Below are 17,947 nucleotides of genomic sequence, written 5' to 3'. Positions count from 1 at the left end.
GCGGCGGGAGACACTTATATTTTCAAGCACCTCAGGGCAGAAAAGGGCCAAAGGCGACTTTTTAAACCCCCCCCCCCCCCCCCCCCCCCCCCCCCGCAAGCCTTTCCATATCCACCTGGAAATGCCCTGGTGGGTTTCCTGGAATTCGGGAGAGACCCTCCTGGAGAAACCAGGGCCCAGATGCCCACGGGGGCCTTGGCAGATGCCAAGCCCACAGCCGAGGGAGGGGCATGGGGGTGGCAGGAAGGTGCCGAACCTGTTTTCCCACTGAGGGACTTGGGATCTGCCGCCTCCACCCCTGCCAAGAATTGGGGAGTGGGAGTGAGAGTCTGAGAGCAGGCCACATAGCCTGGAGCCTCCTCTGTCCCCAAAGTGGGGAAACTGAGATTCACCTAAGACCTGGGGACAGGTGTTTGTGGTGGAAGGCATGGAGGTGGCCAGCCTGGTGGCCAGGCTTTGGGGAGGCCACTGGACCGCCCCACCCAGGGGAGAGGTGGCACCGTGTCTGGCTGGCGTGGCCCCGGGTGCATGGCACAGCTCAGGAGAGGCAAGCAGGGCTCCCCAGGGTGTAACTGTACATACCGGGCATGTCCGCTCGATCACCCCGCCCCGCACACACGGGTATTTTATAAGGCCCTTTCTTCTGGAGTGGAAGCGAAAGTTTCACCTAGGTTTCCTTTCTCTGCCTCGCATGTAATATTCCAGGCAGGAGCTAAAACCGCGTGCGTGTGCGTACAGACTCTCCATTTTGTGGCAACAGGTGATTCATCAGTTGACTCCACTGGCCAATTTCTCAGCCCCGGGGGACTCTCTTGTCCCTCTCTGCCGCCTTCGGGGTGGATGGGGAGCCCAGCAGAGGCCAGCCCTTTGTCATAGTAGGCTCAGCCGGACACAACCAGGGAGGGAAGGTTGTTGAGACAAAAATATATAAATGCCTTTCCAGGCCAGATGGGGTGGCGTTGGATTGCTGGCTGGTTGGCGTGTTTGTTTGGGAGGAAGAGTCCAGCCACCGTCCTTGGGCAGATAGTGTGTGTGTGTGTGTGTGTGTGTGTGTGTGTGTGGTAATTTGTGGCTGCTGCCCGGCTCCGTGGACAGGTGGGGCCTCTGCACAGGCCACGGAGGCCCGAGTCTTGGAGGTTGGCTTCAGCTTGTCCAGGGAAGAAATAGGGGTTGGGGTGGGCGTGGCAGGAAGAGGAGGCTCCCCTGCTTGCCCCAGGAGGGATGGAGTCTGGCTTTGTGCAGGAGTTACCCAAAGAGGGCAGAGAGTGGACTCCTCTTCAGATGCATCTGGCTTTCGTTAGGGACAGGCCAAGGGGGTGTCTAAAAATATCGGAGACAGAGCTGCCACCCAGCGAGAGAGTGCTGGGCTAGTAACCCAATACCCAGGGTGGGGGCTGGGGGGGGGCTGTCTCTGACGCAGAAGAACCAGCGAAGCTCTGTTCCAGTCACTTGGGCTCTTCCAGGCAGCCAGACCTTGGGTGAAGGCCTGGGGTGAGGCCTGGGGGTGAGAACTCTCTGCATTCAGGGCAGCCATGGGCCAAGATCGGGGAATTTCAAGGGCATGAGAACCTTAGAAAGTCCCAGTGTGACAATGAGGGACACGCGGCAGGGGGGGTGGGGTTTAACTCACCCAACATCACCCAGCAGGTTGGCAGCAGAACCAGGACTAGATCTGGATCTAGGGACTCACTGCCCAGGAGTCCAGTGGCTTAGGAGTGGTCATTGGGGTTCCAGGTGAGGTCCCTAGGGTCAGGGTCCCCTTAGGGCATGTCATCCATCTAGGATGCTGGGTTTCCACGCTTACGTACTGATGGGAGCAAGGTGGGCAGGAAGCCATGCTTAGGCATGGGTCACTCCCACTTGGCACTGGGTCACTGTCAGGCACAGCTGTTGGACTCTGGGGATGTTGGCCCATCCTGGGGCAGGATGTAGGGAGGAGGGGGGCTGGAGGAGAATCGGCTAAATGAGCCCCTCCCTCCTTCCCATCTGAAGACACTGTTGGTTTTGTTCACGTGCGTATCTCCACTGCCTAATGAGTAGCCATTAACCAGAATAATTGAATTCCTTCAGCCCTCACCGTCCTTGGGAAGCAGGGCTTCTGTTGATCTAAAAGGGAACTGAGGGTGAAGAGATTGCCCGCACTCCCGCCCTCTGTGGACAGGTTGGATGACCTCAGCTTCTAGAAGCTTCCTAGCATTCCTAGGTCTAGAGCTGGAGGAAGGGTCCCGCAGAGTGACGTTCAGCATCACGATGATCTTGAGAAATATAAGTGTGAATTAACTAGCTATGGCCCAGAATGGAGGGATGGACAAATTAAGTCCTTCAGTGCAGACTGCTTCCCCATAGAGAAGGCACTTTGAAGATTTCTTGTTCTGACATTTCTGATCACCAGCTTATCTGGCAACTGGCCTTTCCTTAATAATAAAAAAAAATTAATTAAAAAAATTTGCAGTGAATAAATACGACCCAAAGTCGTCTCATCAATCTTGTTTTCATGAATGCGTCCCACATTGGGTTATCATGGGTAGCACGCAAGATAATTTTAAAAGTTTCTGCAGCTGAACATAAAACAGGAAAGAGTAATTAATGTCTTTTTCTCAGTTGGTATTTCAAAAAAATATAAACTGCACCCAGACCCATAATTTCACCGATACTATTGGGTAGAGTGAAACTAAAGTGAATGCTTTCAACTTTAAAAGTTTTTTTTTTTTTTTAAGTACGCTTCACGCCCAGCTTGGAGCCCAGCAAGGGGCTTGAACTCACAACCCTGAGATCAAGACCTGGGCTGAGATCAAGAGTCGGACGCCCAACCGACTGAGCCACCCAGGCGCCCCAACTTTAAAGCACTTTTTTAAATAATTGAGGGATTTCCTGAGTAAGCACAGGTGACCTGGAACAAAAATCTTAGGCCTGGAGTGACTGACATTTGGGAGTTGGCATAACCGGAACTTATGGGATGGACACAGTTCACACTTTTGACAACATGAGGGATCCGGAGCATCTGTGAGCTCCCCACCCAAGCTCCTCTTCTGCAAAGAGCCCCTGTGTTCATCTTAAGACCGAGTAGCCACTCAGCTTCCCCGGGAGTCTCACCACCTTTAGTGAGGGTCAGTGTGCTGCTGGGATGACCTTGGACGTCATTCTGTGGATTGGAGGAGTTGGTATATAGATGTAGACAGAAGTGGCTTGCTTGAACCCACGGAAGGCTGAGGGAGAGGCTAGCTAGCCTGCTTGCATCTTGATGGGTGTTATTTAGCAGCTCTGTGCGGTGAGCTGCTCCAGGCAGAGGGGGATCTCCCTCTCCTCAAAGGAGGCTGCTGTCTGGCGAGGGGATGATGAGTCCAGGACACGCGCGTGCCAGCGCCAGGACCGCAGTCGAGAGATGTGGTTTCAGGGAAGCCCACGGTCGTGCGGCCGGCGAGGCTTTCCTGAAGCCCCTAGGACCGGAGATGGGCTGGGAAGAGTCCCTAGGATTTGCCCAAGCAGTGATGGTTGTGGGTGTGCAGCCGGGAACGGAGGAAGAGAACAGATTCATGAACTACCTCCGTACCCGAAGTTCAAGAATAGGCAAATGGTCTTCCTGAATTCGGCAAGCTGCTCGGGTTCTGCAGGTTTGGGGGCAGGGAGCTTTAGGAGCTGGGTGGCCTGCTGGAGGCTCTGCGGACAGAGGGGCGGGGTGGGGGCTGGGCGGTCACCCCAGGGCCGGAGTAATGGGGACTTAGCTCGGGAGGTGCCCTCCAGCCCCCACGGAGCACCCCCTTGGAGCATCCCACTGTGGATGCCTCGTGGGTGTGATGGGTTTCCTGTCCGGGTGCTGTGAACGGCAGAGGGGGCAACAGTGATACAGTGGCCTCGGCAGGACCATGATGAGAACCCCAGCAAGGTGTCCAGGACTCCTTGGGGGATGGGAGCCTGGAGCTTTGAAGAGCATTCAGAGACACACAAGGACCCAGGTGTGGAACTGTGTTTTAGGTTGGAATTTGAGGGTAGTAGAAAATGACTTTGATTCTGCCAGTGTTGTTAGGAGCAAGAATAATAATTAGCATTGCTGCTATTATAGCATTTGTAGGGCCCAGAGCAGTTTCCTGGGTTGCGGGCTTTATATTCTTTATCTCATTTAAAATGAACAACAACCCTATGAGGTAGGGACTATTATTATTCCCGTTTATAGATGGAAGAGCAGAGCCTTAGAATTTTTGCTTAAAACCATCCAGTGGCTGTGTTTGGGTTTGAATCCAAGCCTCATGGACCCCAGAGACCCTACTGCATTTGATGTATGCCCGTCACGTCCCTCATTGTAAAAACAGACTTCTGCATCCTCTTCTTGAAATCATCCCTGCCTTTGAGCCAGGAAACTTCCTTTGTTAGAGATACTCTGGTGGGTGTCTGGGAGGCGAGCATTATTCCTCCAAAGTCAGCTGTCTTGGCCCCGAGGGTCCCGGGCATGAGCTTCCCACCCCCCCCCAGCCTGTCTCATGGAGGACAGGCCCCTGCTTGAGGGAGGCAAGGGCTGGTGGATGCAGGGATCCCCATCTGTTGAGTTCACCAGGGCACCTCCTGCATCCGGCGTGGAGCTAAGTGCGCAGTAGGTACCCGGTGAATCCCTGGCCCATGAGAGAGGGAGGCACCTGGCGTCCTGGGCTCTGCTTTTAAGCCGGCCCCAGGGGAGGAGTCCCAGAAGGAGGCCCCCAGCGGGTGGGCGAGGAGCCAGCTGGAGGCTGCAGGAGGTGAGAACGGAGGGGAGAGATTTGGGAGAGTGTGCAAGATAACTGGGGATGGGCAGCTGCCCCCTTCCTCTCCTGCAGCTGACTCTGTCTGGAGCCGGGTCAGGCCCGGGGGTCACGGTCAGCATCCATTTATATCAGTGGGACGCGGGGTCACATTCTTCTAGGCCAGAGCCCGAAAGCGGCTTCATCACCGCCACGCCCAGAGTGTGGTCTGCACGCCCGCGGGCCTCTGGAGATGGTTTCTATAGCATACAAGCGGACGTTACAAACTGGGGTGTGCTCACGTTTATTTTAAAGTGGATTACTAAAGTGTCAATCCCTTGGCAAGGGTTACTGATTTCCATTTTATGGAGTAATTCCCATTTAAAGACTAACCGATTTAAGCTAGTTGTACAGACAGGGGCCACGTGGAGAACAGGTGGTGCGTGCACAGGGCAGGAATGAGGCAGTGGTGCCCTTGCACCCGGAGGCCCTTTACTCCGTGGTATGCCCACCCATCCCCCAGATGCCACAGGCATCGGCTGCTAATGATGTGGCTTCCCCTGCTCCAGAGAATTTCGAGAACCCCCTCACCCCTCTGGAGACACCTGGAAAGTCATGCTCCCAGCCCCTGGGCTGCTGGACCTCACCCCAGGGCACCCACCCAGCCGTGTCCCGGAGCCTGGCTGAGCCCTGGCCCAGCCTCTCCCATGTGGGGCCCTGGTGCTTTCATGGCAGGTTCCAGGCAGGAGCTGAGGAGCCTTGGAGGATGCATTTCCTTGCACTCAGGGGCCTGCCTGTCCTCTAAGCCTGGAGGCCAACCTCGAAAGCAGGAGGCCAGGTGGGATTTCCCAGCTGGGAGGAGGACAGTGAGTGCCTGGAGGCCCTCTTACTGGAGAATCTTCTAGTCTTCACCCTCATTTCCACGTCAGGGGCCGCAGACAGCTCTTAGGAGTCCTTGTGGGGTCAGAGGGTAGAGATGTTGGAATCCCAGCCCCCAGTGAACTCAGCCACTAATGCACATTCGATCTCTACAGATCTGCCTATTCTGGACCTTGCCTATAAGTGGGATCATATGCTATGTGGCCTTTCGTGTCTGGATTTTTTACCCTCACGTAATATATTCAAGGCTCAGCCACGTGATAGCAGGAGTCAGGGCTTCCTTCCTTTTCATGGCCTAATAATATTCTCCTGAATGGACAGACTGCATTTTGTTTATCCATTCATGAGTTGGGGGATTCATGGGCTGTTTCCATCTCTTGGCCGTTGCGAATAATGCTGCCGTCAACATTCCCGTACATACCTGGACATGTGTTTTCCTTTCTCTTGGGTAAATCCCTAGGAGTGGAATTGCTGGGTCCTACGGTAACCGTAGTTGCTTGAAGAGCGGCCAGACTCTTGTGCCAAGTGGCCGCCCCTTGTCATGTCCCCACCAGCTCGCTCGCTCCTTGGAAGCTTCTGCTGGTGAGGCTCCTATCGATTCTCGAGCAGGTTCCTGGGGGCTGGGGCCTCTGGGTCTAAGTGAGGACCCATCGAAGGTTCTGGGACTGGTTGGTCCAGCGGAGTGGGCGGTGGGGGGCGTGTGTGGAAGGAAGGGGGGGCCACATGCTCTGCAGCCCCCTGGGTGGGGGCTGCCCGAGGGAAAACTGCAATCAATGAAAGGTGCTGTTTTCTGCACGATGCTGGAGTGACTTTGGGTGGCTCTGGACACAACATTAAATGGCATTAAGCCACTCTTTGAGAAACTGGTTCCCTTTTCAGTTCTCTTTCAATGGTTCTGATTCCACCACGGGCAAATGTTAGCTGGTGCTGACATGTTTCATGCCTTTCCGACTTAGTTTGCCTTCTTCAACCAGACAGAGTGGGTCTCCGGCTCAGCCCTTTGACAGACAACAGCACTGAGCCAGGACTTGTGGACTTTTTGGGGGGAGGGGGTGTTTATTTTCACAATCAGTCTCTATTTATGGCCAATGATGTTGATTTTCCGCTTCCAGGGAGCCAAAAGATTTCTTTTAAAAATATGCGTATTTCTGTTAGAGAACGGGTTTATTTAAAGACTGATACGCAGTAGAATCCCACGGTGGTACTTGAGAAGGTGACAGGCAAATAGAGTCTTAGAAACCCTTGTTCTGAAATGTAGGGCCCGATAATTAGATGCGGGGTCAGGAAGCGGTGAGGTCCCCAGTCCCGGGGCACATACAGATGGAAACCGGGTGCTGGGAAAATAATGCAGGCGGAGGCTTCGGGCAGGGGTGGCTCTGCATGATCACACAGCGCCTTTAGGCTGAGACAGCATGAGTTCGCGATTCTCATTGTGTGGGGTCGCTTTCCCACTTCCATGGCTCAACAGGGTCATAGCTGCAGACGCCACATCATCAGAGGTGCCCCAGTCCAAAGGGCAAGGGATTTGGGGGATAGCCTTTCCTTCACAGCCCATCCTCCCCCCGCCAACTTCACCAGGCATCCTGGAGGGGAAATGGTACCCTACGATTCCAAGTTCATGGCAATGGCTCCCCAGCTGGCTCAGCGTCTGCCCTGATCTTGAGTGTTTCACGGAGGGAATTTCTTCCTGTCTTTCCCCCACCCCCACCTCCCGACCCCCCAGTTAAGGGGCGTGACCTGCCAGCTCTCAGGTTAGTGACTCTGTATGGGTGGGGAACCCTGGTGGAGAGATGCTGTGTTGGTCAGGGTTTTCCAAGAAGCAGAACCAGTTCAGGAGGTGTGTATGTAGAGAGAGATTATTTTAAGGAATTGGTTTACCTAGTTATGGAGGCTGGTGAGTGCAAAGTCTGCAGGGTGGGCTGGTGGGCAGGAGACCCAGGGAAGAGCTGATGTTGCAGTTCGAGTCTGAAGGCCATCCACGGGCTGCATTCCTTCTTGCTTGGAGAAGGTCAGCCTTTCTGTTCTCTTCACGCCTTCACCTGATGGGATGAGGGCCACTCACGCGAGGGAGGGTAATCCGCTTTTCTCAAAGCCCACCAATTTAAATGTTAATCGCTTCTAAAGAACACCCTCACAGAAATACGGTGGCTCAACCAAGTTGACTCATACAACTGATGATCACAGCTATTTTAGGTAAGATAGATACCCAGCATGACATAAAATAGAACCCCTTTAAAGTCATTCCCTTTTGAGTTCCCTTCCAACCTTACAGGGAGAAAGTCTCAGTTCTGTGGCAGCATCTTTAATACTTCCCAAACACATGTGACATCCTGTTGCAGCAAGGAGAGACAGAGTTGGCCTTGGTCATGAGCTCTCAGCGGCCGCTGTTTCTAGCTGGGCATCTAATCATGTTGTTTTGTTTTCATTGTATTTCTTTTTCCCAGCACCCTCGATTAATGGCAGGTGATGCTGACTTTCCATGTGAGTCCTGATCCCGGGTCTCCTTTTATAAAGATGTAAAGAAGCGAGAACATGCAGGTAAACAACGACAGCAGAGCATCAGGCCAGGACAGGTGCTATGGGAGAAGAGTAAAGAAAGGCTTTAGTTCACGTCACTGAGATCGTCATCAGCAAGTTTGCCTGACGCCGCCTTCTCTGGTCTCTCCTCTCGGCTTCTGCTTCTGCGTCCCACTGTCCACTCTGGGTTTTCTGAGGAACCCAGTAGGAGCAAGGGTGGTATGCAGATACCCCTGAGATTCTGAAGGTGGGAACAGGAGTGATGGATTTGGGACGGACGTAAGCCTAGCGGGTGGGGGTGGTGCCTGAAGTAGCCTCTAATGGTTTAAGGCTCGTCCGGCCTGGCGAAGTTGTAGGAAGTGATTCCTGGTCCCTAACTTGCCAGCAGAATGCACTTATAGAAAGGACATCTCCTGTCACTTAGGAAAGACGATAAGGCTGTGTTAGTGAATGCCATTGACCTGCTGGGGATTACTTGAAAGGCACTGATACAAAGTGTTTTGTGAAGGAGAACACGTTCCCAGCCTATTGGCTGTGAGGATGGGTAACACCCTGCGTCTGACACCTGCTTCACCCCTAGCCACTGAATCCAAATCCACCTCACCCCCACGCTGACATGTGTGCCTGCAAGGACACCAGCAAGCCTCTCTGGGCTGGGGTCTGGGTTTGCTGGGTGGTGTAATTACAAGGAGCTCCTTGGATGACAGCAGCCAGCCGTGAGATCTTCAATTGAGGGGTCAGGCCTGGTCATTGGCAGAATGGCGGTTATTAGCTCTTCTGCAAAAGCTGCCCAAACTAGCAGACATTCAACAAAAATTTGCTGAGGAGCCTTGGGCTCTGGGCCTATGAAGATGAGTAAGGCTTGCTCTCTGTCCTTGAGAACGGAATCTGTTAAAGCACCATTTCCCCTGTACCACTTAGCTCTTGCCGTGTAACAAACCATTCTGGAACGTAATGGCTTAAAACAGAAAACACTTGCTTAGTTCATGATTCTGCGGGTGGGCAATGCAGGCTGGGCTCAGCTGGGCTCTCTCACAGGTCTGGGGTCAGCTGGTGAGTCAGCTGGGGGCTGGCTGGTCCAGCATGGTCTTTGCTGGAAAGGCTCACCTGGGCTCCGTGCAGCCTTCTACCCTCTAGCAAGCCACGCCGGGCTTGTTCTTGGGGTAGCTGAGCAGGGACAGAGAGAGAGGAAGTGTGTGAGGCCTCTTGAGGCCCCGGCTCAGCATTGGCACCGAGATAGAAGAAATCACGAGGGCAGCCAGGGTTCAGTGGGTGGGGAAATAGATTTAAGAGAGCTTGGGTGGGGGGCGCCTGGGTGGCTCAGTCGTAAGGCGTGTGCCTTCGGCTCGGGTCGTGATCCCAGGGTCCTGGGATCGAGCCCCGCGTCGGGCTCCCTGCTCGGCGGGAGGCCTGCTTCTGCCTCTCCCACTCCCTCTGCTTGTGTTCCCTCTCTCGCTGTGTCTCTCTGTCAAATAAATAAAATCTTAAAAAAAAAAAAAAAGAGAGAGCTTGGGTGGGAGGGGCAGAGGGAGAGGGAGAGAGAATCTCAAGCAGACTCTGAGCTGAGTGTGGAGCATGACGCGGGGCTCCATCCCACGACCCCGAGATCACCATTCAAGCCAAAACCAGAGTCAGACACTCAACCGACTGCGCCCCCCCCCCAGGCACCCCTACATTCTACTTCTTGAGGGTTTGATTTGCTAAAATTTTGTTAAAACCTTCTGTGCTTGTGAACATGAGGGACGTTGGTCTGCATTTTTCTTTTCTTGTGATGTCTTGCCTGCTTTTGGAACCAGGGTAATGCTGGCCTCATAGAATGAGAGCATGTGTGTGAGGGTGGGTGGGGGGCAGGGGGAGGCTCCCTACTCTTCGATTTTATGGAGGTGTTTATTGTATGGATTTGGTATTATTCTACCTTGAATGTTTGGCAGAATTCACCCGTGAAACCATCTAGGCCCTGGGTTTTATCTTGGGGAAGAGGCTCTAGGCCCTTGATGTATTTCTTCCTCCTTCCATTACCAAACTTGAAAGAAACATCTAGCTGCGTTTCTAAGCTCTCTAGCTCCTTGAAATCTGGCTCATTCAGCTGGCCCTTCGACACATATTTATTGGGCACCGTTTACGAACTGGGCACTGTTCTGACTGCTGGGAGTACCATCTGCACGCCATACGAGGGCCCTGTCGCAGGGGAAGCAAGAACACGCAGGTAAACAACGACAGCAGAGCATCAGGCCAGGACAGGTGCTATGGGAGAAGAGTAAAGAAAGGCTTTAGTTCACGTCACTGAGATCGTCATCAGCAAGTTTGCCCGATGCCGCCTTCTCTGGTCTCTCCTCTCGGCTTCTGCTTCTGCGTCCCACTGTCCGCTCTGGGTTTTCTCCCCATCCTGTGCCCACCCCCCAGTCTTCTTCCCGGTGGGATTGCATATCCACCAGGGGCTCCGTGTGCCGCCCGTGACCCGGGGGTCTGCTGGCCACTCCTATTCTCTCCTGCCCGTATTCCCACTGCCTGGACACATTTCCACATTGTTACATTGTTATTGTGGAGAGATGTGGCTTTCCCAGGGGGCCGTTGCCCTCACCCCGAAAACGTGCTCCTCCAGCAGCGACCCACGCACATCAGGGGAAGCAGTGTCCACTCTGCTCAAGCTGGGGGCTCCCGATCCCCCAGCCTGGGGCCAGGCTTGGTGATTCTACTTCTGGAGAGCCCCCACTCGCTTATCTGCTCACCAGCCTGTTGCTGCCTTGGTCCAGACCCTTGTTTCTCACCAGGGATCTACCCCTTTGCCTCTTCCTTCTTTTTTTTTTTTTTTTTTTTAAAGATTTCATTTATTTATTTGAGAGAGAGAGAATGAGAGACAGCATGAGAGGGAGGAGGGTCAGAGGGAGAAGCAGACTCCCTGCCGAGCAGGGAGCCCGATGCGGGACTCGATCCCGGGACTCCAGGATCATGACCTGAGCCGAAGGCAGTCGCTTAACCAACTGAGCCACCCAGGCGCCCCCCTTCTTTTTTTTTTTTTTTTTTAAGATTTTATTTATTTATTTGTCAGAGAGAAAGCATACAAGCAGGGGGAGTGGGAGAGGGGGAAGCAGGCTTCCTGCTGAGCAAGGAACCTGATGCGGGGCTCGATCCCAGGACCCTGGATCATGACCTGAGCTGAAGGCAGACGCTCAGTGACTGAGCCACCCAGGTGCCCCCTCTTTGCCTCCCTTCTAACCCATCTTCTGACTGTGGAATGTGTTTCTTCCAGAGGCAGGTTTCAGTATGTTCCTCCTTAAAAGCCTCCTACCCCTCCCCTCGGGCTCTGGGACAACGTGCAAGCTTCCGAGCGAGGCCCATGAAGCGTCTGGCCCAGCCCCGGGCCCTGCCCAGCACACACCCTACTCACAACACTTGCACTGCGGTGCTCCGAGCACGCCCCGTCCCCTGGCTCTCCTGCCAAACCGCCTGTTCTCCCGCCCTCCCCTTCGAGACCCAGCTCAGATGTCACTTCCTCCGTGAAGCCTCTGATGCCCCTGTGGGGCTGCTCACACCTCCCTCTGTGTTCTCACAGCATGCAGGCCCTCATGTCATGTTTGCTTATGTAGCCACCTGTGTTCTTCACGGACCCGGCTGCTCCCAGGGGACGTGGGCCTGCCTGACTCATCTGTGTATCACCACCAGGTACGTGGTGGGCTCCCAATACATGCTCGTTGCATGAATAATAGTTCCATTTTAAAACAGTGAGCAGAAGGCTGGAGTTTGAGCCTGCTTCTGCCACCTGCTAATTTGATGATCTGGGCAAATCCTCTAAGTTTGACTTTTAGCCTGCAAAGGGGATCATAGCCCTTGCCCATCCTTCTGACGGGGGGCTGTCACCTCAATGACACGTGTTTACCCTGCGTGCAGTGAAGACAGGCGCTTTCAGCCTGGGGGACTCGTGGGTGACCTGTGTCTCACTTTGTGGGTCCTAGAGTAATGGTATGTAGTGCTGGCCAGCATCCAGAGCCACCTGTGGCCGCAGGAACTCGGACCCATCTGATCAGATCTTAAAGGCATAGGACCCCAGGAGGGAAAAGAAATTCAGATTTCGGGTGGGCAGATTGCCTGGGTTCAAATCCCAGATCCAGCCTTCGCTAGCTGTGTGACCTTGGGGAAGTTGCTTAACCTCTCTGAGCCTTTTCTTCACCTATTCGATGAGGCTAATTATAGCACCTACATCATAGTGTTTTTGCGAGGAATGAGTAAGAGCTTAGGAGGCACTGAATGTTGGCTGCTATCATCGGTGCATTGTGGTCATGATTATTCCAATAGACTGAAGACTCGGGGCTGCACAGGCAGGATCATCCTGGGCCTCTGCCCCGGAGCGCCACTAGATCCCATTGTCCCTCCTGTTGCCCTTTCTGTGGCGAGCCAAGTGTTGGCGCTATGCCCAGAAGCCCCAGCCACAGTGAATGCAGAGCTGGGCTGCCCAGGGCACAGGGGCTTCCGCCAGCCCGAGGGCATCTTGGACGCCTGGATGTTCCAGCATGGCTGGTCTCCAGATCCCAGGGCAGGAGGCCGAGCTGACCTCTGCCTTCCTGAAAACGGAGGCCAAAGCCACTGCCCCTCTGAGCTCTGTGGGTGGTGGGAGGGGCTGGGCTTCCCGCCAGCCAGCCTCGGGGGGAGCACCTCCAGCTTGGGAGCGGGCCTCGGAGTCCCTCCGACAGCGTGGCCTTCCCCCAGGGTTCAAACCTGGCCTTTTGAGCCGGAGCTGTGGGTGGAGTGCTTCTGGGTCGAGGGAATGACCCCGGACCTCCAGACGCCAGATATCTCAGGTCTGTTTTGAAAACTTCCACAGCTCAGGATTGTCCTCCTGCTTCCAGTTCCGGGAACGGGCTCCAACTCGGGCTGAGAATGGGCCGTGGTTTAAATTGTAGGAAGAACTCCCGAGAGTGGGAATAGAAGCGGGTGGGCCACGTGGCCGTCTTAACAGCGTGTGCTCTGCCCGCGGGAAGCTGGCCGGCTCGCTCTCTTGTTCCCTAGCACGTAATCGAGCAAGTGCCAGATCCCCTTCTTTTGAGCCACAGTGGTGGGGGCTGCAGCAGGGAGCTGTGTTTTTACGGAGGGAAGGAGAGGGGGCACCCTTACTCTGCCTGGGACAGGCCCCGTAACCTCTTTCTCACCTGCGAGACCTCATGGGGATGTCCCACCATCAGCAGCAAACCAAGTGTTGCTCCTGGGGGAGGGAGGGCCGGTGAGTCACCAGCAGGAGTTTCTCCCCACCCAGAGCTAGACGTGCAGTGTGTGCATGCACACACACACACACACACAAGGCAAACATCGGGCCAAGGTAAAGCAGGACGGCACCTCTATCTAAGAGCCAGCAAGGAGATGCCAATGTTTGGTGTGTCTTGTTTGTCACCTGAGGTCTGGCTGGACATTTCGGGGAGTGCTGTCCCTCCTCCCATCCACCGTCAGAACTTAAAACTCCCTGAGCTGCAGATATTCCGTTCTGTGCGCAGAATTTCCAGAGTCCCACCGACACCTCCCGGTGCCTCACCCCCACTGACTCCAGGTCTGATGCCCAGAGGGGGCTTGCTCTCAGAAACCCATTCACTGTTCCTCCTCTGCCAGTTACTGATTCTTTTTCCTGGGGGAAAAAAAAAATTCTTTTGAATCTTAAGTTCTAATGCTCTGGGTTCCCTATTATTTTATGTGATTATTTTTGTGGGTATTTTATAGAATGGAGAGCATGTAGGCCTTCAATCTCAAGATACTTTCCCGTGGTTCCTCCATTGCACCTAAATCAAGTTGGAGAGTCTGTAAGACCCACCTGAGTTTCCGGGTGGAAAGGGGCTGCGTTGATCAAGTGATCAAGGAAAAGCTGTCTCCAAAATCCAGACCCATCTCCCAAGTAGATCAATAAAGACAATGCTGGCTTCAGCATTGGGGCCAGTGAGCTAACAGGATCAAAAATGCAGGAAACGCTATTTTTAGGACAAATGAAGACCTACGTGCAGTTCTCCATCAGGCCCCCTCTAATATGCCCGGTCATATCCCAGCCTTAGCTCATGGGCCAGTGCAGAGAGATGCTGCCTCCCCAGATCCCTCCCGTCTGCTGCAGAGCTTGGGGGAAGGCCCACCAAAGGTAAAGGGTACAGACCCTGCCCGTGTCCCCTCGCCTGATGCGAACTGGGCCACCGTGTGATTTTCATTAGGCCCTAAACATGTGAGCAGGAAGGAGGGTAGCAGAAAATGTCCCGGAGCCCGAGTTGCAAAAGCGGGGGTTGGAATCCATCTCTGCCAACTTTGACAAATCACCTGACGCCTTGGTGAGCCTGTCTTTTCATCTGTGAAGTGGGCATAATGATACCTTGTCCGGCCAGCTTCACATGGTTGACGTGAAGGTCCAAAACAAGACGTGCCGTGTAAAACTGCAGCTCCACCTTTAATCATGGAGAGTCATGTGGGTGAGCCCTCGGAGCACCCCTGCCCCCCGCCCCGCCGGGACCTGCTTTACCTCCTCCGTGTCTTGGGGTCATGCCAGCATTGCCGTGCCCTGCTCCCAGTCAGGGGACTTCGCTAGTCCTCCCTGAAGAATGCAGCAGCAGTGGCCGGGAGCAGAGGGGGCCTGACTGAGGGCTCGGAATGATAAAATTCTGGAGAGAACTAAAGATGTGTGGACAGCAGATGGAGCCCCCGCTAGCAATGCCAAGGACAAGAAGTGTTCTTCAAAGAAGAGAAAAAGCAATCACAGCATCCTGTTTTGCTCCGCAGTTGACAACGGTTATGTGGTCATATGATGTTAAGGGCGGTGATCCACGTTGAGGATGGTGAGACTGTGCGGGGATGGAGGGAGTGGGTGGGGGGGAGCGGGGGGGCGATGGTGGCAAAGAAGTCAATGTTTACAGCAGAGGAATCGAGAAGTGTAGGAATGTTGGCTGGAAATAGGGAATTCTGGGGAAAAGCACAGCTGAAGGGGTTAAAAGTGACTGCCCGGACCGGGGTTGGGGGGGGTGGGGAGGGTGGGTAGGGGGGGTTTGGTTTTTCATCACATGCCTTTGGTTCTTTTATCTTTGGGGGTTTTTATTTTCTTTGTCATCACATGTATTATGTAGATCAAAACGTACTTTTAAAAAAGAAGTCCTGCAAGTCTTAAGACTTGGATTTCTAGACAGGAGCTTGAAAAGCTCACCAAGCACAGTCTCCCGCCTTCAGACAGGTCAACGCCCAAATCCAGGTGGCCTTTCAGAACCTGGGCTGGCTTGGCCCCTGAAGAAATCGCCCGAGGAACCGCACGGGGCCTGGCGCTGCCTGGTGTGGGTTGTGGGGCACGTGGCAGAGGCCATTGGGAAATGCTTGCTGACATTGGGAGACTGTCTCCCATCCTCTGAGGGGTCTCCCGGTGAGGTCGAAAGGGCCGTTGGAGTGGGGGCCAGGACACGCTCCCATCTTGACCGTGCTCCTGCTTTGCTGTGGTCTCAGTTCCCGCCTCTGGACGATCAGGGCTTTGAGTTTCTCAAGAGCTGTCACAGTTACACATTTTTAAAACGATGAACAATAGCAAATAGCTTTCTGTGCACTGGGCACGGCAGTGAACAGAGGGGGAGATAGATAATAAGCATGGAAACAAATGAGGTATTTTGAGACCGTGAGGTCCTTGGAAGGAAATAAGCCAGGGGGACAGGATAGACCATATGGGGAGGGGGGCTTGGGTGCTTCATAGCAGGTGATCCGGGCGCCTCTCTGAGGAGGGGGTGTTGGAATTGAGACCTAGATAGTGCGAGGGAGAGCCAGCCAAGGGTGTCAAAAAGGGAGTCCTCCAGGGAACTCTGTGCCAGGGAACTGAGACCGGGCCCTGAAGCCCACAAGGACAAGGGGAAGCAAGAGGGATAGGCATTCAGTATGACATTTTGGGGAGGGGAAATAAATCTCTGTGAATGGCAAGGTTAAATTCGGTGCCACCTTGGGTTTGGTGGGTCAGTGTTCATGCAGCTCCCAGCCCAGGGGGCTGTGTGTTCTTCAGTGTCTCCGGAGAGGGTGCGCAGAGGGTGCAGGGGTGAAAGATGGGTGTGTGTCGTGGGAAGGGGCGCTCTGCTGGGAAGGACCCAGGAGATGGCAGAGGCTGGTGTGTAGAGCCCAGGATTACACTTCCTGGGGAACTATGGGTGGCAATAAGTCAAAAAAGTGACATGGAGGCTTCTCCACCTCCCCCCGCCCCAGGCCATGCACACCAGTTGGTCCAGTAGGTCACCTTTGAAGATGGAGGATGGCATAGCACCAAGTGTCGGTAAGCTAAACTGAGTAAAAAAAAAAGTAAAAGCGAAATCAACTACAAGTGCATATCCTTTGACCCAGCACCCCCACTTCTAGGAATCTGCCCTTCAGATACACTGATGCAAGTGTGCAGATTAGTAAGTGTGTGTTGGGGGGCGCCTGGCTGGCTCAGTCGGTGGAGCGTGGGATCCTCATCTCAGGTTCAGGAGTTCAAGCCCCATCTTGGGAGTAGAGAATAGTTAAGAATAAAATGTTTAAAAAGAAAGAAAGAAATGTAAGGATGGCCACGGGCGGCGTAGTTTGAAGTAGCAGAATGTTCGGAAAGGACCTCGATGGCCGTCAGTGGGGAACCAGTGAGTAGACTGTGGCATGAGCCACACAACCCAACACCAACCCGGCAGCCATTCCAGCAGCGAGGTGGAATGGCTGAAAGAGAATGATCCTGGAGGGGTATTGGTGGGGAGAGAAGCTAGGCTGGAGAATGGGCTCTCCGCTCCACACTCTGCGCCCACCAGCCCAGGGGAAACCGCCCCCCACCCCCCGCAGGAAATGGAAACGGGGTTCCCAGCGAGCAAACTCTCCTGCTCCCCCGCCTAGGGAGGAGGTGTGGGGAAGAGCACAGCACTGCGCAGCACGCCCTTAACGTCTGAGCTCCACCAATCCTGAGGGGACGCTGAATGCCCCTTCCAATCAGGAGCGAAGGAGTGAGTGAGGGGCAGGGCATGAGGCCAGAAGTGTCACTCTGGTGCAGTTCCCTCCACACGGAAACCTGAAGAGTGCGGAATAAGTGTTCCGACCTAGCAGGTATTTCTGGAAGGATGCACAGCAAACCTGAAGAGTGGTTCCCTGAAGGAAAGGAAGTAGGAGAGTGGCCTCCGGGATAGTGGTTAAAGGGACAATTGGTGTAAAGATGCAGGAGCAAAGGGTTCCTCTTAAAGGTTCAGGGGATCTCTTATACTTATGAATAATTTTCTCCAAAGCTTCTGGTGACGTCACGAGCAATGTCCTAGGCGCGCAAGTTCTTTTTACCCCCATTTTGTTTTTACAGGAGATCCGGGCATCATCATGGGGTAGCACTAGGTAGTTGGCATTTACCTGCCCTAATTTTCCTGGACATCTACCAGTTCAAACCAATCTGTATGCCCCTCGATCTTTCTCATACACTGGACTCAAGACCTCTTGTAAAAACTTACTCTCTTCTCTGCAGGAGCGCCTTCCTAATGTCTGGAATTCCAGCTGAACTCACTTCCAGGTGTTAAAGCAGTGCCTCCCAGACATGAGGCATTTGAGAACCACTCAGGATTTTTGTTAACAATGAAGGCCACCCGTCCTTTTATTTACATAATATTTTTCTTAAATGACTCACTTTTAAAACCTCAAACTTGTCTATAAATAGCATTACTTCTTATAAAAAGAAAGAACCTTAAAAGTAAATGTAATAAAATCTAAACAACATTGTTAAATTCTAGCTACACTGTGACCTGCCTAAAGTTTTCTTTCTTCCTTTCCTTTCCTTTCCTTTCCTTTCCTTTCCTTTCCTTTCCTTTCCTTTCCTCTCCTCTCCTCTCCTCTCCTCTCCTCTCCTCTCCCCTCCCCTCCCCTCC

The 17,947-nt window shown here is 53.8% G+C and overlaps 1 protein-coding gene across 3 annotated transcripts in view; it reads left to right on the top strand.

The window, feature by feature from the left end:
- The window catches only part of EMP2 (epithelial membrane protein 2), a 31,276-nt gene that overhangs the window by 1,968 nt on the left and 11,361 nt on the right, over positions 1–17,947 (top strand). Inside the window, exons 2-3 of one of the 3 annotated variants that reach the window (XM_021698206.1) lie at positions 8,033–8,126; positions 16,290–16,356. The exons of 1 other annotated variant lie outside the window; for it this stretch is intronic. The gene's annotated coding sequence lies outside the window, so the exon portion shown is untranslated. The remainder of the gene's footprint in view (positions 1–8,032; positions 8,127–16,289; positions 16,357–17,947) is intronic. One more of the 3 variants, XM_021698205.1, reaches the window with a different exon arrangement.

This window comes from Neomonachus schauinslandi, chromosome 5 (genome assembly GCF_002201575.2).
Source record: "Neomonachus schauinslandi chromosome 5, ASM220157v2, whole genome shotgun sequence".
In the NCBI taxonomy this organism is placed as follows: Eukaryota; Metazoa; Chordata; class Mammalia; order Carnivora; family Phocidae; genus Neomonachus; species Neomonachus schauinslandi.
Note: the sequence above shows the minus strand (reverse complement) of the source record. Positions and strands in the feature narration are given on the sequence as shown.